The following is a 10,935-nucleotide window of genomic DNA, read 5'->3' on the forward strand; positions in this document are numbered from 1 at the left end:
CCCCAGAAGCCTTTTTTCCTCTCTAATGTGCACCTAACAGGCTCATTAAATGATTTAATGCCATTAAAGGTCACTCCTGCACATCCAGAAGGACTTTCCACGTTGAATTTTTAATTTTATTACACAGAAATAAAGCTGAGGTGCACAGACTCTCTTCATAGTCTAATATGACTGACCTGACCTAGTATGACCTGACTGGAGTTAATTCCAGCTCTGGAGTTCCAAGTCCAGTCTAGATTCCAAATTTTGATCGTTCTCCTCCAAGAGGACCAGCGTGGGAGTTGGGAAGATGCATGGTAGGTCTGCTTCCCATCAGTGCTCATGAGGGAAATGGGAGAAAATGGTGTTCAAGGAGAATTTTAAGGTAGAAAAACAACAAACCCAGCCTGGTCCAGGTTGGATGGGGCTTGGAGCAACCTGGTCCAGTGGAAGGTGTCCCTGCCCATGGCCGGGGGAGGCACAGGATGAGCTTTAATGTCTCTTCCAACCCCATCCTGGGATTCTGTGATTTCAAGGCATCTGAGAGGGTCCAGAACCCCACTAAGAGTTTTGCTGTCAGTCGGGTTGCAGATTTGTGGTTTATGCCTGTGTTTCATTTCTCCAAATCTTGAGGCAAAAAGATTCTCAGAATGTGTGAGGCAGCAAATTCACATGCAGAAGGTTCAAGATGGGTTCTCTGGAGGAGAAAAACCCCACCTTGCTTGGATAAAATGACAGGACCGTGTCATGACTGCAGGTTTGCCTCAGCTCAGCCTGCAGGAGGGTGGAATAAGGCTGAGGAAATTCAGGAATCCCGATCCTTGGGGGAACAGCTGAGGTTCACAGAGACCACCTGGTATCAGTCTGATTATCTCCTGTCCCTGAGAGCTGGTGAACAACACAGAGCTGCATCCCGGGAAGGGAGAGAGGGGCTGGAGCAGCAGCTCTGGATCTGCTGCTCAGGGAGAATTCTCTGCTTTCCCGGCCGCCTGTCTATCACCTTCCATCAGCACAAAGTCTGTCTGGATAAAGAGATGGAATGTGCAGGCTGAGGATAATTGCAGGGGGGAGATTGGGATAATGGCTGTAATTTGGATTGTGGGAGCAATAAAGCCAGGCTCAATCACTGCCTGCTTTATTTGGGAACGAGCCCAAGCTGCAAACAGCAAAAATGAAATTTATGAAAAATAGAGATTTCAAGAGAAGTAATGAGCATCTGTCTGCTGCCGTGATTGCTGGGGGCTGAGTGCTTCCAAGTTTGTGCAGCTCATCCAAGGGGTTTGCTGTAGGATGTTCAGGCTGGGTGGGGCACAGGTCAGCCAGGTGGGATGGATCCCCTGCCACAGCTGTGGCTCTTCTTTAGCAATCATTTGCTGGTTGGTCAGGGAATTTTTAGGAAGCTGAAAGCAATTTGGGTAAGTTTTGCTGTTGTTGGTGGTTTGGTCATCAGAGGCTCATCATTCCCACCAAGGGGCCATAGTTGTGCCAGTGGAAAACATTCCCAATGGAATGGAAAATATTCCAAATTTTTCTGCTCTGGGTCTGAACCATTCCATGCTGCTTCAGGTGACAGCGTGCTCAGCAGGTCATGTGGGTAGAAGAAGAGAAAGAAAATCCCACCTCACTTTTTTATACTATATTCCTTTTTTCCTTTTTTAAAATATTTTATCTGTCTGGATCTTCCTCTTCACAGACTCATGCAATGGTTTGGGATGGAAGGGAACTTAAAGCCCATCCCATTCCACTCCTGCCATGGGCAGGGACAACTTCCACAGGTGCTCCAAGCACTGTCCTGTTGTAATATGGTGGGGGGTTTTTGTTGTTGTTTTATTAGTATGCTTACTGTTTGATTTGTAATTTTGTAATTTCCTTATGCTGTCCTTTCCCTGCCTTTAGAGTGGCACAGGCTTCCCATTTTGTATTTTATGTTTTTAAAACTAGACTTGCTTCCTTATTGTTATTTAGTTTAGTTAAGTGTTGGGTTTTTGTTTGTTACCTAGCTACTCCCTGTCAAGCTTTAAACCCCCTCCCATTTCCAGCTGCTAACCCCTCCTGTCCCTGCCCTTTCCCCAGAACCTTGCTCACTCCTCCTAAATGTCACTTTCTCCCCGAACCTGCCTTCCCCCTAGAAACTTCCCTGTCAGTTTTGTATTCTCCCAAACCCCATTAGTTCACTGGAGTTGTTTTCTCCCTTGAAATTCTTTATTGGTTTACACATTGTATTCCCCACCTTGTTTTTCACTCCCAGTTCTCCTGATTAGTTAAAGACTGTATCCTCCCCTGAGACCTCCCCCCCGTTTATAAGTCATTGTCTGCCCTCAGTTCAGCGTCCTGGGGAGGGCGAGTTTTGCCAAGGAATAAAGTCACCCCAGTTCCACCCCAGGACCGTGCTGCTCTTTTGTTTCCGTGCTGTGCCTCCACCGGTAGATGGGATTTGGCGAGGCTCAAAGGGGGGGTCTGTCACACCCCTGTCACCATCCAGCCAGGACATGCGACACTGTCCAACCTGTCCTCGGACACTGCCACGGCACAGGGTGCCCAGAGCAGCTGTGGCTGCCCCTGGATCCCTGGCAGTGCCCAAGGCCAGGCTGGACACTGGGGCTTGGAGCAGCCTGGGACAGTGGGAGGTGTCCCTGCCCATGGCAGGGGTGGCACTGGATGGGCTTTAAGGTCCCTTCCTACTCAAACCATTCTAGGATTCCATGATTTTTCCGTCTTCTCTGGAAGACAGGGAATGGGAAGAGCATCAGAGGCCCTGGCTGAGGGCCTGGCCCTGGCCCTGGCCCTGCAGGAATGCTGGGCACTGGTGATGGAATGGTGCCAAGGTCTGCCAGGAGAGAACACCCAGCACTGAGAGACAGCTGATACACGGAAGGAGCCAGGTGCCTCCTGAGCAGGAAACCAGAGGGATCAGCAGGAATAAAGAACAGCCCGAGGTCTCTGGGGTGGTTGTGGCATGCCTGATAAATTCCAGCATCATTTGAAATCCTGGATTTTCTATAAAGTGTCCTCAAAGTCACCCCTACCTGCAAATCTTTATTACCTGGAAGTGCTAGAATGAGCTAATAAATAATTTTCTTTGCATGGCAGGAGGACATGGCATCCTTGGCTTCACCTTGGTAATCCCACAAAACTGTCCATGCCTGGAGCTGTTCCAGGGCCTCATTTGGCTCTAATTCCCCCATTCCTAAGTTACACAGAGCATCATTCACACACAAGACAAGTCCCAAAATCCCACAGAACCACGGCATGGTCAGGCTTGGAAGGCACCTCTGGAGCTCATCTTGTCCCATCTCTCTGCTCATCTGGGTCCTGTGGCCAGATGACTTCAGAATATCCCCAGGGAAGGAGACGTCCAACAGGATGTGTGATCCGTGGTTCTGGGAAAACCCACAGCAGCATCTGGGAGAAAACGAGGGAGGAGAGTTTGCATCTCAATCAACATATTCCTGTTGTGGTTTTTTGGTGGGGTTTTTTTTTGTTGTTTTTTTGTTTTGTTTTGTTTTGTTTTGTTTTGTTTTTTACAAAATAGACAACATTTTCCACAAGAAAAAGGTAATAAAGGAATTTATAGGATTCAGCATTCCACCTTGTTTCTGACCAGTGGCACTGTCTGCACTGGGAAGCTCTCCTGTTATTATACACATTTTGGGAGCAGGTCCTGGCAGGGTTCCAGAAGAAGCTCCAGTGGTAAATCTGAGGAAAACTTAGTCCAGAATTTACTTATAGCCTTAAATTTAAAATCCCACAGTCACAAGGGCAACCTCAGCCCCTTCCAGGAGTAAACTGAGGTTTTGCCTGCCCACTCTCCTGTTTGAGATGCCAGGAAAAGGATAATTATCCCAAAGAAACACTGAGAAGTGTCAGTGTGTATTTAAACTCCTTCAGAAAGGGTTTAAATGGAGCTCAATCCTTCCTTAGCCTCAGATTTTGACAGCAGTTTGAATTTAAGAAAGTTATGGAGGTATAATTAAATCCCTTTGTCTCTCAAGTTCTTAATACTGGAAAATCAGATCTATTTATAAAAATGAATTATTTATCAAGATAAATGAACAGGTAAGAGATAACAGACTAAAGATCTTAATCAGAATTAATTACTACACAGGATAAAACTAAAAGAACTACTGGTAAATTATAGAATAACATAAAACAGTGCAGTAGAGCAAGGCACCTATGTTAAAGAAATGGTATTGATTAGGGATTGAATGTGATTTACCACTGAAATGATGATCATATTCTGGATCTGATGATCCAGATTCTTTCACTTAAATCCTGGGAATATCCATGAACTAAGTGTTCCCTGCTTGTGGGAGAATCTCCACACACTGCCAGGAAAATGTACAGGAGATTTCTGCTTTGTGGAAGTTTGATGCGGGGTTTATAGCTTAAAATGAGTGGCTGTCATCAGAAGTTCAGATTATCCTGCCAGATCTCAATTCCACAGTGAACTCCGGCCCCAGCTAAGAGGGATGAGAACCCGAGGAGCAAATCCAGAGGCCACAGGGATGCTCCAAGGGCTGGAGCCCCTCTGCTCTGAAGCCAGGCTGGAGAGCTGGGGGTGCTCAGCTGGAGAGGAGAAGGCTCCAGGGAGAGCTCAGAGCCCCTTGCAGGGCCTGAAGGGGCTCCAGGAGAGCTGGAGAGAGACTGGGGACAAGGCATGGAGGGACAGGACACAGGGAATGGCTTCCACTGCCAGAGGGCAGGGATGGATGGGATATTGGGAATTAGGAATTGTTCCCTGGCAGGGTGGGCAGGCCCTGGCACAGGGTGCCCAGAGCAGCTGTGGCTCCCCTGGATCCCTGGCAGTGCCCAAGGCCAGACTGGACACTGGGGCTGGAGCAGCCTGGGATGGTGAAGGGTGTCCTGCCCATGGCTGGGGTTACAGTAAATGTCCTTTTAAGGCCTTTCCCAAACCATCCCATGATCCCATTATTTTCCCTCTGCAGGCCTGGCTGTATTCCTAATGCATTCCCCAGCCCACAGCCACACAGGACAGAGGGAAGGAGGACATGGGGCATAAATTCCATGGAGTAGGGATCATCCTGGGTCATTTGTGGCCCCAGGGCTGCTGCAGAGGGTTGTTGTCACTCCTGCTCTGGGCTGGATGTCACAGACACCCCTGGAATAGCAAATGACACAAAGCAGGGATGAAGAAACAGAACACAGCAGCAAAAGAAATATTCCCCCTCCTTAAAAGCTGCATTTGTTCCTCACCTTCCCGGAGAGAATCGAAGGAGCGGGATGATGAAAAAGAGAGAGGAGAGTTAATCAACACCGAGGCTCTGGCAGGAAACCAAGTCACCTTTGGAGCTTCTCGTGCTCAATGAGAACCCATCAATGAGCAGGGAGAGCAGCAAATGATTTTCACAATGGACTGGCCCAAACCCTGGAATTATTCTGCAGGGAACAGCTCTTCACAGGCTAATTGGGCTCGTTCAGTCTTGAACGCCGAGGATACACCAGGGGCTCTTTTAATTTATTTGGTTTAGGAGGAGTATTTACAAATCTAAACCCGTAAAGCTGAGGCTTTGCAGCAGAAATGGAGCTAAGGCTGATGTCAGGCAGGACTTTGTCTTCATCCTGCAGCTTAACTGCTTGATTAGGTTCCATGTAGCTCATTTAAAAACATCTATTAAATATATATGAAAAGGAGCACCCCTGAACCTGGAGGAGACCAGCCCTGAATGTTTTAATGCTGCAAAAACCAAGCAGAATTCAGCAGCAGAATCAGAAAATTACCTGCAGCCCCAAGCAGGGAGAAATTGTCCAGGCAGGAGCCCAAAATCCCAGTCTGATCCTTGCTGGGCCCTTTTTGGGGTGGCCTTTGCTGGCATGACCTTGATGTCACCACAGCTGGCCCGGGGTGGGGCAGTGAGAGGATCAGCCAGGAGCAAGGTGCGACGTGGAGAAGGTTGATCCCAACTCAGCAGGGTCTGGAGGTGTTTTAGGTTGGAAATGGTGGTGTGTATTCAATTTGCCATCTGTCAGACCTGGGGCAGTTATCTCTGTTCATGGGGCAGTTTTCTTTATCTCTCCCACAGCCAATCCTCCCTCCAGGAGATCTCTGCTGTTCATGGCCACTGAGTGTCCCTGCAGGGCTGATCAAATTCCAGCATCCCATGGGGAGATACTGTGCCCAGGGCAGGAGCCAAGCATTCCTACCTGGATCCAATCTGAGCCTGGAACAGCCCAGCAGCCTTTGCCCACTGCATGCCCAGAGGAGCAGCTTTCTTCTGCCCTGCATTCCCAGAGGGAGAGCAGGCCCATCTCCAGCAGCCCTGGAGCTGCAGAGGAAAACTCCAGCCTTGTGCAGGATCCCTGCTCCAGCAGAAGCACAGCTGGCACTGCAGGAGGGCTGAGCCCCCATGGGATGGGACTGTGCCACCACCCTGACCCACAGGGGGTCAGCTCCTGTTCTGACTCTGGCAGTGCTTTATTTTCTTCTTTGTACTGTTGCATTTGTATTATTTTTATTTTTCCTAATAAAGAACTGCTATTCCTACTGCCATATTTTTGCCTGAGAGCCCCTTAATTTCAAAATTATAACAATTTGGACGGAGGGGGTTTGCATTTTTCATTTCAGGGGAGGCTCCTGCCTTCCTTAGCAGACACCTGTCTGTTCAGAGCAAGACAGGAGGTCACAGCAAGTTCGCAGTCCCCAGAGCAGTCGCCAACTAGACCTGAACTAAGGTTAATTTATTAGCAAAGTCCCTCTCAAATGAATGATCACAGAGGGAGAAAGGGAAGTCACAAATGCTACTGAAATTTGGCATAATTATTATAATAATTAAAGTAATTTAAAATGCTAACTGGATTTCTTTTTCAAATCTAAAAAAAATTAACAATTATTTAAATAATTTTTAAATTAGGAAACTTTCTAGAAGCTGAAAAATGGTCAAATGGTCAGCTTGGAAGAGGCTTCAGGAGGTTTAGAGTCCAACCTCTTCCTCCCAACATGGTCAATGATAAGATGAAAAGAGATATGAGATTATTTTTAGCTTTTTCAAGGTTTGTTTTGAAAACCTGCAAGTGTGGAGCCTCCATGGGAAATCTCTCCCATTCTGGGCTTCCCAGTGGTAAAAACATGAATTTGGCCTCTTCATTTTTGAGTGGTCCTATGGAAAAGAGGAGGAGAGAGGGGAAAGAGGATTAAGTGAGTAAAGAAAAAATGTGAGTAAAGCAAAAATACAATAGCCTCATGTTGCGTAGTGGTCAAGCAGAATGAGCAGAGTTAATTTCACCTCCTATTTTATGTCTCCATTCTGAGCTGGCCTTTCCAAGTTCCCCATTTCCCCCTGGGAGCTGGCACATCTGGGATATTATTCCATTTATCCTGAAGGAATGGCTGATATCTCAGACCAATATCCCTCAGCGCTTCTCTCTCAGGGATTGTGAGGACAGCAGACAAAACCACATCCCTGGGCTGCTAAAGCTGGATCTGGAGGCTCCAGCCCTGCTGCCTCCTCCACATCATCTCCCAAACATTCTTCTCTCCTTTCCATCCTCCCACCAGCTCAAATTTGGTCTCTGTGGAAAGGTGGAACCTTGGCCAAACCAGAATGTTCAGCATTGTCCTTATCAGTGCAGAATCCAAGGCACTGGAAGTGAGCCAGCAGAACAGCTTGGAGGAATGGACTTTCCTCCTAGCTGGGATTGAATAAGAATCTCTGTCCTCTCATCAGGGCTGATCCATGCTCTGTGTGCTTTTTTTCCTGTCACCCTCTCCTTTCCCCCTCCAGAGGCAGAGCCCAGTGCAGACACTTGGCTCCGGAGGGTCCCCCTGAGCTCCAAACGAGCTTGGGGAGCCCCACATTCCCTTGGACACACAGGATGGTGCTGGCACCAAATCCCAGCTGCAGGAGGTGTCTGGCTTGCTCCAGGTGCCACATCTAACATCCTTGTAAACCAACCCAAGCATGGCCTGGAGCTGATCCACGCTGTATGGGCTGGAAAAAGACAATTTGTCACCTTATTACTGGGGACCAGCATGGCTTTAAAGAGTCATCAATTTAACCCAGTCTCTTATTTAGCTGTTACTTTTATGCAGCCCCACTCATCGCTCAGTCAGACATTTCCCATTCCCATTTCCCCATTTCCCTATTCTCCATTCCCCATTCCCGTGTCTCCATCTGGAGCTGCCCCCATTCCCCAGCAGGGCCTTTTCCAGTTGACACGGACCAGTGGCCAAGGCACCAACTGGAGATTAGGACTGGAATGAGCCAGCTGCAAATGTCAATCCTCTGTGTTGGCTCCTGCCTGGAAAGATCCATCCAAGCAACCTTGGGAATGGTTTGCAAATGAGGACATCCCTTCTGCATCATGCACAGAAAGGATCAAAATGGGAAGAAGCTGAAACACAGGAATGGTTTGATAGAATCCTCTGTATTTTCCAGCTCCTCTGTCGGAGGGATTGTTTGGGCACCAAGCAGAGGAAAAATTAGCATTGTTAATTTGCTGCAAGCCAGGGCACCTCAAGAAATGCAACACAATTAATTAGCCCCAAGAAAAAAAAATAAACCATTTGAAGTGTTTATTGCAGGATCAAGCTCCTGGTTTTATAAGCAGATGGGGAAATAAAGTGCTGGGAATGACATGGAGAAAACAGCTGCAGTGGGAGCAGAGCCTAATTCATAATTCAACAGCCTAATCAGGGAACATCTTCCGCAGCTCCGCGCTGGAATGGCAGAACGTGAGCAGGCAAACGATGAGGCAGCTTCAGTTCTTCAAGAGCTGCTGCCAATTAGCTCGCTGTCTTCGTTAGCCGTGTACACAGCTAATGAGGGGCCCACGGTATTAAAGAGCCCAAAAAAAGTAGGGCAGCCTCAAATAATTGTCTTAATGATAAACACTCGGCGGCAGCGTTTCAATAGGGTTTGGTGGGAGTTCATTAACAGCATAAAGACCTGCTCACACTTCCTTTGCTGATCCTTCCCTTGCATGGGGGGGTGGGGGGGGGATGTTTTGGTGGAGCTGCTGCTGGCTCTGGAATTGCCTTTCAAGGTGGCTGCAGCTCCAGGCAGATCCCACCCAGGGTCTGGCTTCAGCTTTGCACTCTGGATGCCCAGTGCTGGTGGCAGCACCCAGGAAAATTCACTTCTGCTGAAAGGGACATTCCTGAGGGTCCCCAGGGACAGAGGGGGAGACCACTGGGACAGGCCTGGGTCACAACAGCAGCTGGACATCTGTGGAGAGATGAGAGATGCTGTAGGAACTTCACTGCTCCCAGGCAAAAGGGAATCCTAGCTTGGATCTGCCCATGAAGCCAAGAGGAAAGCTTGTTCTGGGGAAGACCCTGCAGGGAGATCAATGTCCTACACTGGAAATAAGGAATTTGTCATGGAATAGTCTTTGCTCTCCATCAAGTTCTTGGCTTGAAAGACACCTGATATGGTCAGTGTCTTGGACAGAAATATGCTTTTTATTTCAATTAAAACCCATTCGTCTGAGCTGGGATCCCTTGGGATGATCCTGGTGTCCCAGAATTCTGGTCTAACTTGCAGATCATTTCACTGGAAGCCTGGTCACCTGCTGGCTTCATTTCCCTGCACTGAGCATTGACTAGCTCTGTGTCACAGGAGAGTGACATCCTGGCTCTGGTCACCTCCAGACATCCCTGTGCATCTGGATGAGTCCAAGGTCCAAGATAAATTCCCTGGATTTGGAGCCCCTATGCTGGCAGTAATCTCCATTGAGGTTTTCTCGTTTTCCTGGATTCTGCAACTAAAATCAAGTGCAGTTGGGAGAGTCACCACACTGAACACCTCTGCTGATCTTCCCAAGCCTGGGAGAGTCCTGGTCCATTAAAATCTATTTGGAGGGCATCAATCCTCCAGTTTTGGAAGGAATGTTTTCCTTGGGGCAGGATCAAGCCCTCTGAGCTGAGAGATGCCTGAGGTTTGTGTTTGCCTGATGAAACCTTTTGTAAAGCCAGCCCCAACTGCATGAATTTCTTCAGCTGAGGTTCTGATCCACATGGAAAAGTGGAACATTTCCCGAGGGTGTTTTATTCCTTCCTTTCAAAACAATAACGTTGCATTTTCAAATAACAAAATCACAGCATTCAGAGAGGCACCTTGTCAGTCCTTCCTTTTTACACCAAACCCAGAAGCATTTTCAGGTTCTTGCAGAAGGAGTTTTTTAAGATCTAATTTGATGGAAAAGTCCAATTTTTTTCCCAGTCTGACTGATAAAAGTGGATGTTCAGAGCCCCTTGATACCATCAGACTGTGCTGACATCTGTGGAGAGAGGAGCCAGAGCCTCAGACTGGAGTCTCTGCCTGAAGAACAAGTGGATGAGTTCTCCGTGATGGGCACTTGGAAACCCCAAACCTGGGGAAGGATCTCTCTGATCCCGTCTCAGAGCATTCTCTATCACGTTCTCCCCCAAATTCCACTTTTGTGACCCATCTGAGCTTCCCTGACTTTCTCCTGCTTCTCCAAGCACTTTGGGGCTCTTTGGAATATGTTGCCTGGATTGGGAGCTGCTCCCTCAGGGCAGACTTGGATAGAAAATCTCTCCCACCTCCTTCCACAGAGGGAGGATGAGCCCTTCCCAGGGCATTGCTCACTAAAAAGCCCTCATGGAGCACAAGGCTCTGATTAAAAGGAAGAAAAGTAATTTTCCATGTCTCCATTCAAGATCTGAGCTTTTCAATAATTACTGAGCTAATCTGACATTCATGATCCTTGATTTTGGAGCTGATTAACGAGATGTTCCTTAGTGGAACACAGCTTCCCTTCTTCCCCCAGGACAAGAGAATTTTAGGAAAAATATTAAATATTCCAAAGGACAGCAGGTAATTGGCAGGAGCACTCCTTGTCTGCTATTCAATCCTTCGGCTTCCTCACCGCTAGGAAAGGTCTTTTCCAAAAGATCCTTTGGGAATGAATGGCTGGAAAGAGGTGGAGTTCCTCTGGATTTCTTGTTGCTCTCAGTCAGGAATCAGCTTATAGAGG

This window comes from Passer domesticus, chromosome 17 (genome assembly GCF_036417665.1).
Source record: "Passer domesticus isolate bPasDom1 chromosome 17, bPasDom1.hap1, whole genome shotgun sequence".
NCBI lineage: Eukaryota > Metazoa > Chordata > Aves > Passeriformes > Passeridae > Passer > Passer domesticus.